Genomic DNA, 11,494 nt, shown 5'->3' on the forward strand with positions numbered 1-11,494 from the left:
CTGGCCTATACTCACCAATAGCCCATATACCGTATTCGTAAATAATAAGTCAGTCGGCAATGGAGAAGGTTCAATCATTTATTCTGCAGATACAGGCCCTGACAGGGAAGCCTCAGTCTACACGGAGGTGCGCAGAGGAGACTGATTACACACAAGCACAGCAAAGCATATATACGATTCACACATAGTATGATATCACCTTACATGGGAAGATACAACTTGTCAGTGAGCCAGCAGGAAGACCCATATATGGCACAATTGATTGCTAGTAGTTAGGTCTAAGCTGTTCCGGGGGCAGGTCAGTAAGGTGCCCCCCTTTCTATCTGAAGCTTGGGGAGGACAGGAACGGGCTCTGCTAGAATGTGCATTTTTGGCCACTATAGGTGTGGCAGGGTATACTCAGACATGAGTCCCTTTCTCACTGCACCATCAGGATTCAAGCAAGCCGGGCCGAAGACGGCTGAAATGCCAGAAACCGGTCCCCGGTAGCTTGTCTCCTTTCTGGTGAAGAATTGGCTTGGTAGTTTAGTCTGCCCTGTTCCCATGATGCACTGGGCCAGGGACAGACTGATTTGCATATAGCCAGGTTCTGAGCTGGGATGGTGCAGTGAGATAAATAACGGTGATGGATCAAGCCCTGATCTTTGGACTGGGTAAGAGTGGTCTGCTTAATTCAGACACTCTGTTCATCACCACCCCCTTTTCTGAATCGTTTTTGGCCACTATAGGTGTGGCAGGGTATACTCAGACATGAGTCCCTTTCTCACTGCACCATCAGGATTCAAGCAAGCCGGGCCAAAGACGGCTGAAATGCCAGAAACCGGTCCCCGGTAGCTTGTCTCCTTTCTGGTGAAGAATTGGCTTGGTAGTTTAGTCTGCCCTGTTCCCATGATGCACTGGGCCAGGGACAGACTGATTTGCATATAGCCAGGTTCTGAGCTGGGATGGTGCAGTGAGATAAATAACGGTGATGGATCAAGCCCTGATCTTTGGACTGGGTAAGAGTGGTCTGCTTAATTCAGACACTCTGTTCATCACCACCCCCTTTTCTGAATCATCCCACAAGAAGGGCAGGTGTGACCTTGGGTTTCCCTAAGATAGCTACGTCTGTCACAGTAGTTTCATACAGAAAGCCTAGTCACGTGATTTCAGGGAAACCACATTAGGAGACAGAGAAACGAAACAAGATGGCTTCGGTCATACCAATAGGTTTAGGCAGCACTACAGTGAATCACTCCTGAATAATAATGCTATGCGAATAATGTAATGCTAACATGCAGTTATAAGGTTATATTGTATATATTAGGCCAATTATATGTATTCATCATATTCATATCCCATCAGACGGCCCTTCTGGCCTATTATAGCCAATATAACTAATTCTATTCTACAAACACACCCTCATCGATCTGCATTAGATCCGAGACCTCCTTTTGAATCATCTGTTTGTCGACCTTGGCCTGCCGAGAGACAGTCAAGGCAGACGTTATTTTAGCAGCACAGAAAGAGCAACAGGCAGGGCCACAATGGAGACATAGGCAGCAAGTAAATATGACTCCAAAGGCTCCAGCAAGAATTATGAATATCTTCCAACCCCAGGTAGATAAAAGACCCCAGAACCATCCACTAAGAGACCAAGTACCATTGTCGACATGTGCTTCACTAGCTAACCGGTGTAGTTTCTGAATAGCAAGGTGTATGGTAGGGGCCGAATCAGGAATGAAAACATAACAAGAGCTGCCGATCACGCGACAGGCTCCACCCCTATCTGCTAAGATGACGTCAAGAACCATTCAGTTCTGGAGTGTAACAAGCCTCGTAGCCTGAAGTTCAACAGTAATATTAGTCAAGATCCCAGTGGTGGTCTGAACCACATTTTCCACTATCCTCGACAGGCATCTTATGCTACGGCTATTGAAAATTGGTCCCCAAAAAGGAGTGAGACCTTTGGAAATATCTTCAAATTGTTGCAAGGAGGTGTCCGTCTGATCAGTACTGTCAGTATCAAAACTCCTAATACTCCGATTAGATTCTATTTCTCGTCTAACTAGTTGATGGGTCTCATGGTAATCAGATGGGGCAATATAAACTGGGGGGGTAGAGAAATGAGAGGTAACACCGCCTTGCCCATCCCCGGGGAAGCCAAGTATATGCGTTTTCACCGCACACAAAATATACGTTTGGGGGAGTAATCACAGGAGGAGTACTGAAAGTATGCAAGATATATGTGTAATTACATCTACTGTTTCCTACCCTAACATGACCTCGTCCCTCTATGCAAAAGGGGGAAGTACTATTTATAAAAGGGATTGGCAAAGCCTTGTCATTAGTGACAGTCCGTTCCTTAAAATGCTGAAAATACATGGTGGAGTTGAAATGTTCAAAATCCTGCATTTCCTCTTGTAACCACGTAGCATTTTCATATTCAGTGTATACATTCATACAAGCACGTGGGTCCAAGGATCCCTCTCCTCCATTTCCTTCAGTATCAAATCCTTGGTGTCGCTCAATATATTTCAGGATGGCCTCATAATCTTTTTCAGCATATATCTTAGGATCAGCTATATAGTGAGAATACATTAATGACAATATTTGAAACCAGGCTTCACAGCTAGCTAAGTGGGATAGGGGCAAGGTGATGAACAAGTCATGTTGATGCATTACTGACGGAAGTAACCCACAGGCCCAACAATTTGTCTTGTTGGTGGTGCTGTGGGTCTGATGTAACATTTCAATAAAAACATTTTTTGCATAAGTTTCTCTGTGTCTAGCCTTATGGGGGGGTAAGGAATAAAAGAGGTGTTCTTCTGGGGCAGGGGTAGTTCCTAACAGTTTCTGTACAGGATGCTGAAATTCTAGATTCACAAATACACACATTAAAATTACTGTAATCACAACAATAAAGGCAACGAATGCCACCTTCACTCTGGTGGTCCATCCGGAAAACAAGTGCGTATTATCAATATACTGCCGAGGGGCAATTGGTCGTTCATCCTCCATGACTAATCAGGCAAACGGAAACATGCTCTCTATAAGTCCAATTTCTAACTCGGATCCTCTCTAAAAGTCCAAAAACTAATCTTTGTATCCACAAAGCATGCACATCACCATAGGGTTCTTCTTTCCACTGAGGGATCTTCTCCCTGTGTCAGTTAGAGCCTCACAGGTAGACTCCTATTGTTCATCAAAAAGAACAAGCTTTATATTCCAGTAGTACGACCGCGGCCCTTAACACAGTCTTTCTTTCTGAACAGAGCTATTTAACACAGTGTTCCAAGCTCTCAACGGGTTCAGTCCAGTATCTCGCTCAGTACCACAGTAATTCTATCCGACGTTCCTCAACTCAAGTCTCTGTCTAGCTCCTACCATTAGAAACTGGGGTACCGCGCTGTTTTCGGGGTGCAGGTCATATGTACAACAGCCAGGTTGCTCTTGGTCAGAAAACAATTCAGCTGCACGGGCATCTGAGGCGTTCAAAACTTGTGGTACCTGGAGAATGACAGCCTCCCCTGGTTGAGCTGTCTCACTTTCACCTGTGGGCAACACCTCACTCGGTTGCCCTACTTCTTGGGCGTCTGAAAAAGGCACAAAGCTTTGAATCTGCTCTCCTTCCTGGTTCGGAATTCCTTCCCGGTTTTGTAGATCAAACGGCAAAGGCAGCGGCAGACGTTTCAGATGGCTGACGTGGATCCAGTGCTTTCTTCCATGCACTTTCACCGTCGTTCTCGTGGCCAGGAGGATCTAATAGGGCTCAGACCATCTGGGCTCCAAACTGGTTTTCCGTTGGTAGTTCTTCACCAGTACCCACTGGCCAGGTTCCAATCAATGTCCAGGACCCTCCGGTAGTGGCTGCAATGTGTCCGATACCTATTGATGAATAGAACGCAAATCTTTAGTCAAAGCGTACAAGTAATCTGTCATCGGAGGATAATCAATATCCCTAAAGGATCGGGGTCTGGGGACTCCCCACACATTGGCGGGCCTGCCAAAAATCACCTCGTAAGGTGACAATCCAGTTCTGGTGTGAGGGGTGGTTCTTAGAGACAACAATGCCAATGGGAGTGCCTCAGGCCAATTCAATCCAGTATTCTCACAGATTTTAGCCATTTTTAATTTCAAAGTACCATTATATTTTTCAACTAGTCCAGCCGACTGGGGGTGTCTGGCGGCATGGAACTTCTGTTTTATTTGCAATCCTTTACAAACGCTCTGTACTAGCTGAGCATTAAAATGAGGCCCGTTGTCAGACCATATGACACGGGGCAAACAATATCTGGGCAGATATTCTTTCACTAGGGCTTTGGCAGTTGCAACTGCAGTGGCTTCTTTAGTAGGGTAGGCTTCAACCCATTTGCTAAAAGCACATACCACCACCAAAACATATTTTAAATTATTTACCCTTTCCATCTGAATGTAATCAATTTGTAGTACTTCAAAAGGCAAGGACGGTGGGGTAAAATTCCCGCTCAAAACAGATTCTCTTCCTCCAGGATTGTGGCGTAGACACACCGGACAATATTTTACTATATGGGCTGCAGTTTTGGAAATGTTTGGGTTGTTCCATACTGGGTCTAATACAGCACAAATACCTTTCGCGCCTACGTGGGCTGGACCATGGGCCATTGTCACTACAGCATATACTAATGCATTGGGCAGTAACCATCGCTGTTTTTCAGATAGGTCTATCCAACAATCATTCTTATCTAGTTTTCCTACTTCCTGTTCCCATCTCGTTACCTCATCTATTGTGGCCTCCTTCTGTAGCTCTCTCACACTTTCAATAGTATTGTCAAAGAGAGATGTTTCCACTACCCACCGGGCTGATGTACTAGGGAACATTTAGTCTGGGCTGTTTCTTTCGCTACTGCGTCAGCAAAGGCGTTTCCCTTTCCAGTGGAATCAACAACTTTTTTATGGGCACTGCACTTAATAATGGCCACTTTCTCTAGTATTGTCAAAGCAAATAGCAATCGGTCAATTAAGGGGCCATGTTGGATTTTCTGGCCATGTGTGGAAAAGAAACCCCTCTCCCTCCATAGCCTCCCGAAACTATGGGCAACGCCAAAGGGCTGTCCGTAAAAATGTTCACCCTCAGCCCTTCACTCAATTCGCATGCTCTTAACAAGGCTATTAGTTCAGCTGCCTGGGCTGAGTGACGGGAGATCCTTGCGGTCTCCACCACCTTCTTTAATGTTGTGATAGCATAAGCAGCTGTCGCAGTGCCATCTGGTAGCTTAAAGCAAGAGCCATCCACATACAGCTCCCCTTGAGGTTCAGATAAAGGGATGTCAGTAAGATCTACACGTCCCTTTGTTTCTTCTTCTGTTCTAAAAATACAATCATGGACATCGTCCTTTTCGTCATTTGAAGGGAGAGGTAGTAATGTGGCTGGATTCAGAGTGGCACATCTTTTAATCGTAATATGAGGTGCAAACAAGGTCAGCTCGTATCCTGTTAATCTAGCACTTGTAAGGTGCTGGGTCTTAGTTCTGTTCAAAAGAATATCCACAGCATGCGGTACCATGACTGTGAGGTCTGTATTCAAAACTATTTCCTCTGATTGCCGGATAGCCACCGCTACTGCAGCCGTGGCACTCAGGCAACTCAGAAGGGCTCATGCAACATTATCCAAGACTGAAGAAAAGAATGCACAGGGTCTCTGCTTCCCACCAAAACCCTGTGTTAACACTGAAAGCGAACAACCGTTCACCTCGTGCACATGTAGTGAAAAAGGCTTTCTGTAATCTGGAGTACCCAAGACAGGTGCAGAACAAAGAGCAGACTTTAAAGAATAAAAGGCTTCTTGACATTCATCTGTCCAGGGCAAGGGTTCATGCACATCTTTGGTTGTCAAATGCAACAAGGGTTTAGAGAGAAGTGTATAATTAGGAATCCACTGGCGACAGTAAGAGGTTATGCCAAGAAAAGCACAAATATCACGTTGAGTACGAGGGACAGACATGTTAGTAATTACAGATATTCGCTCGAGTCAATCGTCTCCCCGCTTTCGACAGTAAGTGGCCGAGGTAGGTCACTTCCTGTCGACAATACTGGAATTTAGAAAGGGACACTTTATTACCCTTTTTAGCCAAATAATTCAACAAATTAACCGTGGCCTCCTTACAGCCTTCCTCTGTATCGGAGGTCACCAGAATATCATCCACGTACTGGATGATCGTATTCCCAGGTGGCAAACTTAATTCATCGAGGACTGCTTTCAAAGCTTGACTGTAAATGCTAGGACTTTCTGTATAGCCTTGAGGGGCGTGTGTAAATCTGAAGCTTCGGCCAGCCAATGAGAATCCGAAGATATGTCTGCTATCGGGGTGAATTGGAATGCTAAAGAAGGCATTCTTTAAATCGATCACTGAAAAATACTGAGCTGTAGGGGGAATCATTGTCAGAATAGCAGTTCTATCAGGTACTACCGGATATTACGGGACCACAATTTTGTTGACCTCTCGAAGGTCAATCACAAAATGATAAGTATTTTTGTAATCCGGGGCACCATCGACTGGTGTCTTTTTCAAAGTTGGTAAAATCGGACTGTTACAAACATTAGCGGCTGTCTCCTCAACTACCCCCTTCTGAATGAGGTCGAAAATAATGTGTAACAAGGCCTGTTCACCTTCTGGTGAAATTTTATACTGCGGAATGCGGGGCAGCTGGACATTAGGTTTCAAGGTTATTGACACAGGAGCTATTCTTAACAGGCCAACATCGGTATCTCCTGTAGCCCACAGTGTCTGAGGAATTGTAGAGGATTCAGGGGGAAGGTTTCATTTTTGGCAAAATATTGGGCTGCATTAGGAGGTGGTTTTTGTAGTTTTTGTAGGGTCAAATAGACACTGACACCGTCGGGGGAATAATAAATCAGTGCATGTAACTATTACACTGTGTCAATAACCTTGAAACCTAATGTCCAGCTGCCCCGCATTCCGCAGTATAAAATTTCACCAGAAGGTGAACAGGCCTTGTTACACATTATTCTCGACCTCATTCAGAAGGGGGTAGTTGAGGAGACAGCTGCTAATGTTTGTAACAGTCCAATTTTACCAACTTTGAAAAAGACACCAGTCGATGGTGCCCCGGATTACAAAAATACTTATCATTTTGTGATTGACCTTCGAGAGGTCAACAAAATTGTGGTCCCGTAATATCCGGTAGTACCTGATAGAACTGCTATTCTGACAATGATTCCCCCTACAGCTCAGTATTTTTCAGTGATCGATTTAAAGAATGCCTTCTTTAGCATTCCAATTCACCCCGATAGCAGACATATCTTCGGATTCTCATTGGCTGGCCGAAGCTTCAGATTTACACACGCCCCTCAAGGCTATACAGAAAGTCCTAGCATTTACAGTCAAGCTTTGAAAGCAGTCCTCGATGAATTAAGTTTGCCACCTGGGAATACGATCATCCAGTACGTGGATGATATTCTGGTGACCTCCGATACAGAGGAAGGCTGTAAGGAGGCCACGGTTAATTTGTTGAATTATTTGGCTAAAAAGGGTAATAAAGTGTCCCTTTCTAAATTCCAGTATTGTCGACAGGAAGTGACCTACCTCGGCGCTTAGACGCGCGTTGCGGTGTAACAAACATTGAGGAAGGAAGCGTGGCTTCCGAAACGCGTCTGTGCAAGTAAAGGTTGCTTCTAATCGAGAATTCCCGTGTGTGCTGTCCTTATTCCCACCCGGGACCGGGAGGGATAGAGCTTTCATATTTGAAGCGCGAGGCTCTGACGCGCTTGGACCTGCACCCGCCGTAAGAGTGCCCCGTACCTTGGAGCAGCGAGCAAACATATATATATATATATATATATATATATATATATATATATATATATATATATATATATATATATTCACTGAAAAAACCATAGGTTTCACACCAGTTATAGTTACCTGGAAATTTTACTGACATAAAACCATTGAAATTCCCAAGTTATAGTTAGTTGGACTCACTATAACTTACGCGTGTAATGCACTGCTGATGACATCACATATTACATCACTCATGACATGGTCAGTGACATCACTCATGACATCACTGATGACACCATCCAGTGAATGTGTGTCTTTCTGAAAAATAAATATGTTTTATATATGTATATGTAAAGGTCGATGGAAGAATAAATGTTTAAATAAGTGTCTAAATGGATGTTTTTTTAAAAAAAATTGATTGAATAACTGACTTATTAAGTGTATCTTAGTGAATACATATATTAGCGAGTAATGTTTAAATATTTAAATATATGTATCAGCGTTTCAGTTTGTGTATAAGTGGTTGCATGGGTTGGTGAGTGTGTATATGGGTTATTAGATTTTTTTTGTATCTTTATAATTGTCTGTTTGATTTGGTGGGGGTGTTACTTAGCACATAGATGCATCAATGACTGACTCACTGTTTGTATGTGTTTTGAAAACCGCATATGTGCCGGACTGTATGGGTGAATGAGTGTGTATATGTATGTGTTAGTAAGTGAATGACTGTCTCACTAGTGTCTTTATCAGTAAGTACACATGTTTTAATCTAGTATATGTGAGTATTGATGTATATAAGTGAGTATATGTGAGAGTGAGAGATTGAAAGAGTTCTTGTTTTAATAAGTATGTGTTTCTATAAGTGATTGTTTAAGAGAGTAAGTATGTGTAAGTTTCCTTAGAAGTAAGGTGGTAGTGTGTGTATAGCTGTATATGCAAACAAATGGATGTTCAATAGTTTATTTGCATGTGTGAGAATGTGTGTGAGCAACTTTTGGAAGACTGTTGGTCTGTTAACAGATGTAAAGGTGTCTCACTACATATAAGTGAGTATATGTATGAATGACTATATAGAACTGTTGGTGAATGAGTGGATGTGTATATAGATTGTGGAATTACTGAATTGGTTGTTGTAACTGGTATAGGTATCTCCACTTTTTTGTAAATGTTAGTTTCTATTTTTGAATATGTGTTTCAAGGGTTACTTTACAGTGAAAGGAGGTCAGTCACTCTGTCACAAGGATGGTGTCATCAGTGATGTCATGAGTGATGTCACTGACCATGTCATGAGTGATGTAATATGTGATGTCATCAGCAGTGAATTACACGCGCAAGTTATAGTGAGTCCAACTAACTATAACGTGGGAATTCCAATGGTTTTATGTCAGTAAAATTTCCAGGTAACTATAACTGGTGTGAAACCTATGGTTTTTTCAGTGAATTAAAAAAAAATTTAAATGCTAATTCCTAACTATAACTGGTGTGAAACCTATGGTTTTTTCAGTGAATTTCATAGGTTTTTTAACTGCTAATTCCTAACTTTTTATAGGGCCTCATACCTATGTGTTTTTTGTGAATTTCTCAGGTTATTTTTTCGCAAATATCTATAGCTTAGAAAGGTATGTTTTTCTAAAAATGAACCCTATATTGTATATTAATATAATATATATATTTTTAAGTATATTCTTTTTTTTTTTATATTTCACTCTGGAGCGCTCCCGGTGCGCGTACCGGTGAGCGCCCCGGTGCGCGTACCGGGGCGCGTCCCGTCAGTGCACCAACAAAAAAATGAAAATAAAAATAATGATGGACTGAGCATGAGGAATGGGGACAAAGAGAGTGGTGTAAAGAGAAAGAGAGCTAGAGGGAGAAACACAAAGGGACTGTGTAATAGATAGTAAAACAGAGAAAATGTATAAGAGGAAGTAACTGAGAAAAGGAAAATGAATAAGGGAGCAAAAGAAGAGAAGAAAGAGGAAGAAAACTAAAGCAGATGTTCTGGGACAATGTGAATGGGCGATGAGAGTAAAAGGAAGGAGCGTAAAGGATGGGGAATGACTGGTAGTGACGGAACCAGAGAAAAGGAACAGTGGTGACGGAGGGAAAGAAAATAGCAGTGAGTGTAAGTAAAGAGGAGTGAAAGAGGGTGGATAAAAGTGAATAAGGGTAAGACATGGGGAGTGACAGAAAGAAAGAACAGAGAGAGTAAAGGAAGGAGTGTCAGAAAGGGGCTAAGTGAAGCAGAAAAAAAAGGAAAGAGAGGGAGTGTGGGTGAGCAGGGGCACTGAAAGAAGTTGAATGTGGTAGGAAAGTAAGGAAAAGAGAAGTAAATATGGAGGATAAGAATAAGTGAGGGAAGCAGAGTAAGAAAACAGGGGTGAGGTAGGGTGAGAGAAAAGTAGTGAGGTTAAAGCAAAGGGTGATGACAAACTACATTTTGTAGGAACACTTACCATATAATTAATGAAAACTTACTTGCATCTTTAAAGTACACTTTGTATCTGTGAAAGACAAAAGAAAAAACAAGTTATAATTAGTAAAATATATATTTTAAAATAGAAGAAACAGGTCAAGAGGCAAAAAATCAAAAAAGTGTACTAAGAAATAAAGCAATAGTGATGATACAAAAATAGAAATAAAGTAATGTAGAAAGACAAAAAAGAGGGAAAAAGAAATAGAAAGAGAACAAATTACTGAAGATAAGTAAGATACTAAAAGAATGTGAGATACCAAAACGAAATCAGGAAAGAGAAGAAAGTAAAAGGAAAATGAGTGAAAAGGAAAGGAGTCTAAATGAGGAACCATTAATAAGAAAGAGGAATGGTAGATGACTGGGAGTGAGTGAAGGGGAGTCACAGAGTGAAGGGATGAAAGGAATGAGGTTAATATAGAACGATAGAGGAAAAAGGAGTGAGAAAGTAAGTACACAGAAAGACAAAGGGAAGGATTGAGTGAATTGCAGTACAATGAGTGAGAAAGGAAAAAGAGTAAAGGAGCAAAAGAAGGAAAGAGAGGGGAAGAGAACTAAAGCAGTGGTACTGAGAGAATGTGAGAAAACTGAAAAGTGGTGGAAGGGAGAGAGGAAATGCAGACAGTTGAAATTGTATTGAGGAGTAGTGAAAGAAGTGGAGTAAAGGAACAGCGATGAAACAAAGTGAAAAAAGGCAGTGTAAGTGAGTAAAGAGAGCTAAATAAGGGCGGAAAAAGGAAAATGAGTGTTAGACAATGGGAATACAATATAAATTAACCAATGCAAACTATAGAATGACTTATACAATATGTTACATTGTTTATTTTTGCTGTTCTCAGAATATATTGAATTTCACTTAAATTAGTGAGTTCAAACTCGTCATCATATAACAGCGGAAAAAAAATACAATCTAAAAGATTGTGTTTAAAACAAAACATAAAAACGTACAAATCATATATGTACAGTAATCTTTGATTCACTTACTTTTCCTTGAGGCCAAATAGAAGATAGTGAAGGTCCTTTTGGTGGAAAAAAAGTCTGCTGTTCTGTATAACTTCCATTTCATCGACTTCCTATGAAAAAAGATCTAAGAACATCATACCTTACACTTTCCTTACGGCCAAATCGTGTCAGATATATGAGTATTTTTTACTATGAGATACACTTACAGTACCTATATCAGATAAATAATTTTAAACATTAGACTAACTAACTAACTAACTAACTTTTATTAACTACTGCCGTCTTCAAAGGCCAATTA

This window comes from Lissotriton vulgaris, chromosome 4_1 (assembly GCF_964263255.1).
Source record: "Lissotriton vulgaris chromosome 4_1, aLisVul1.2, whole genome shotgun sequence".
NCBI classification, from domain to species: Eukaryota; Metazoa; Chordata; class Amphibia; order Caudata; family Salamandridae; genus Lissotriton; species Lissotriton vulgaris.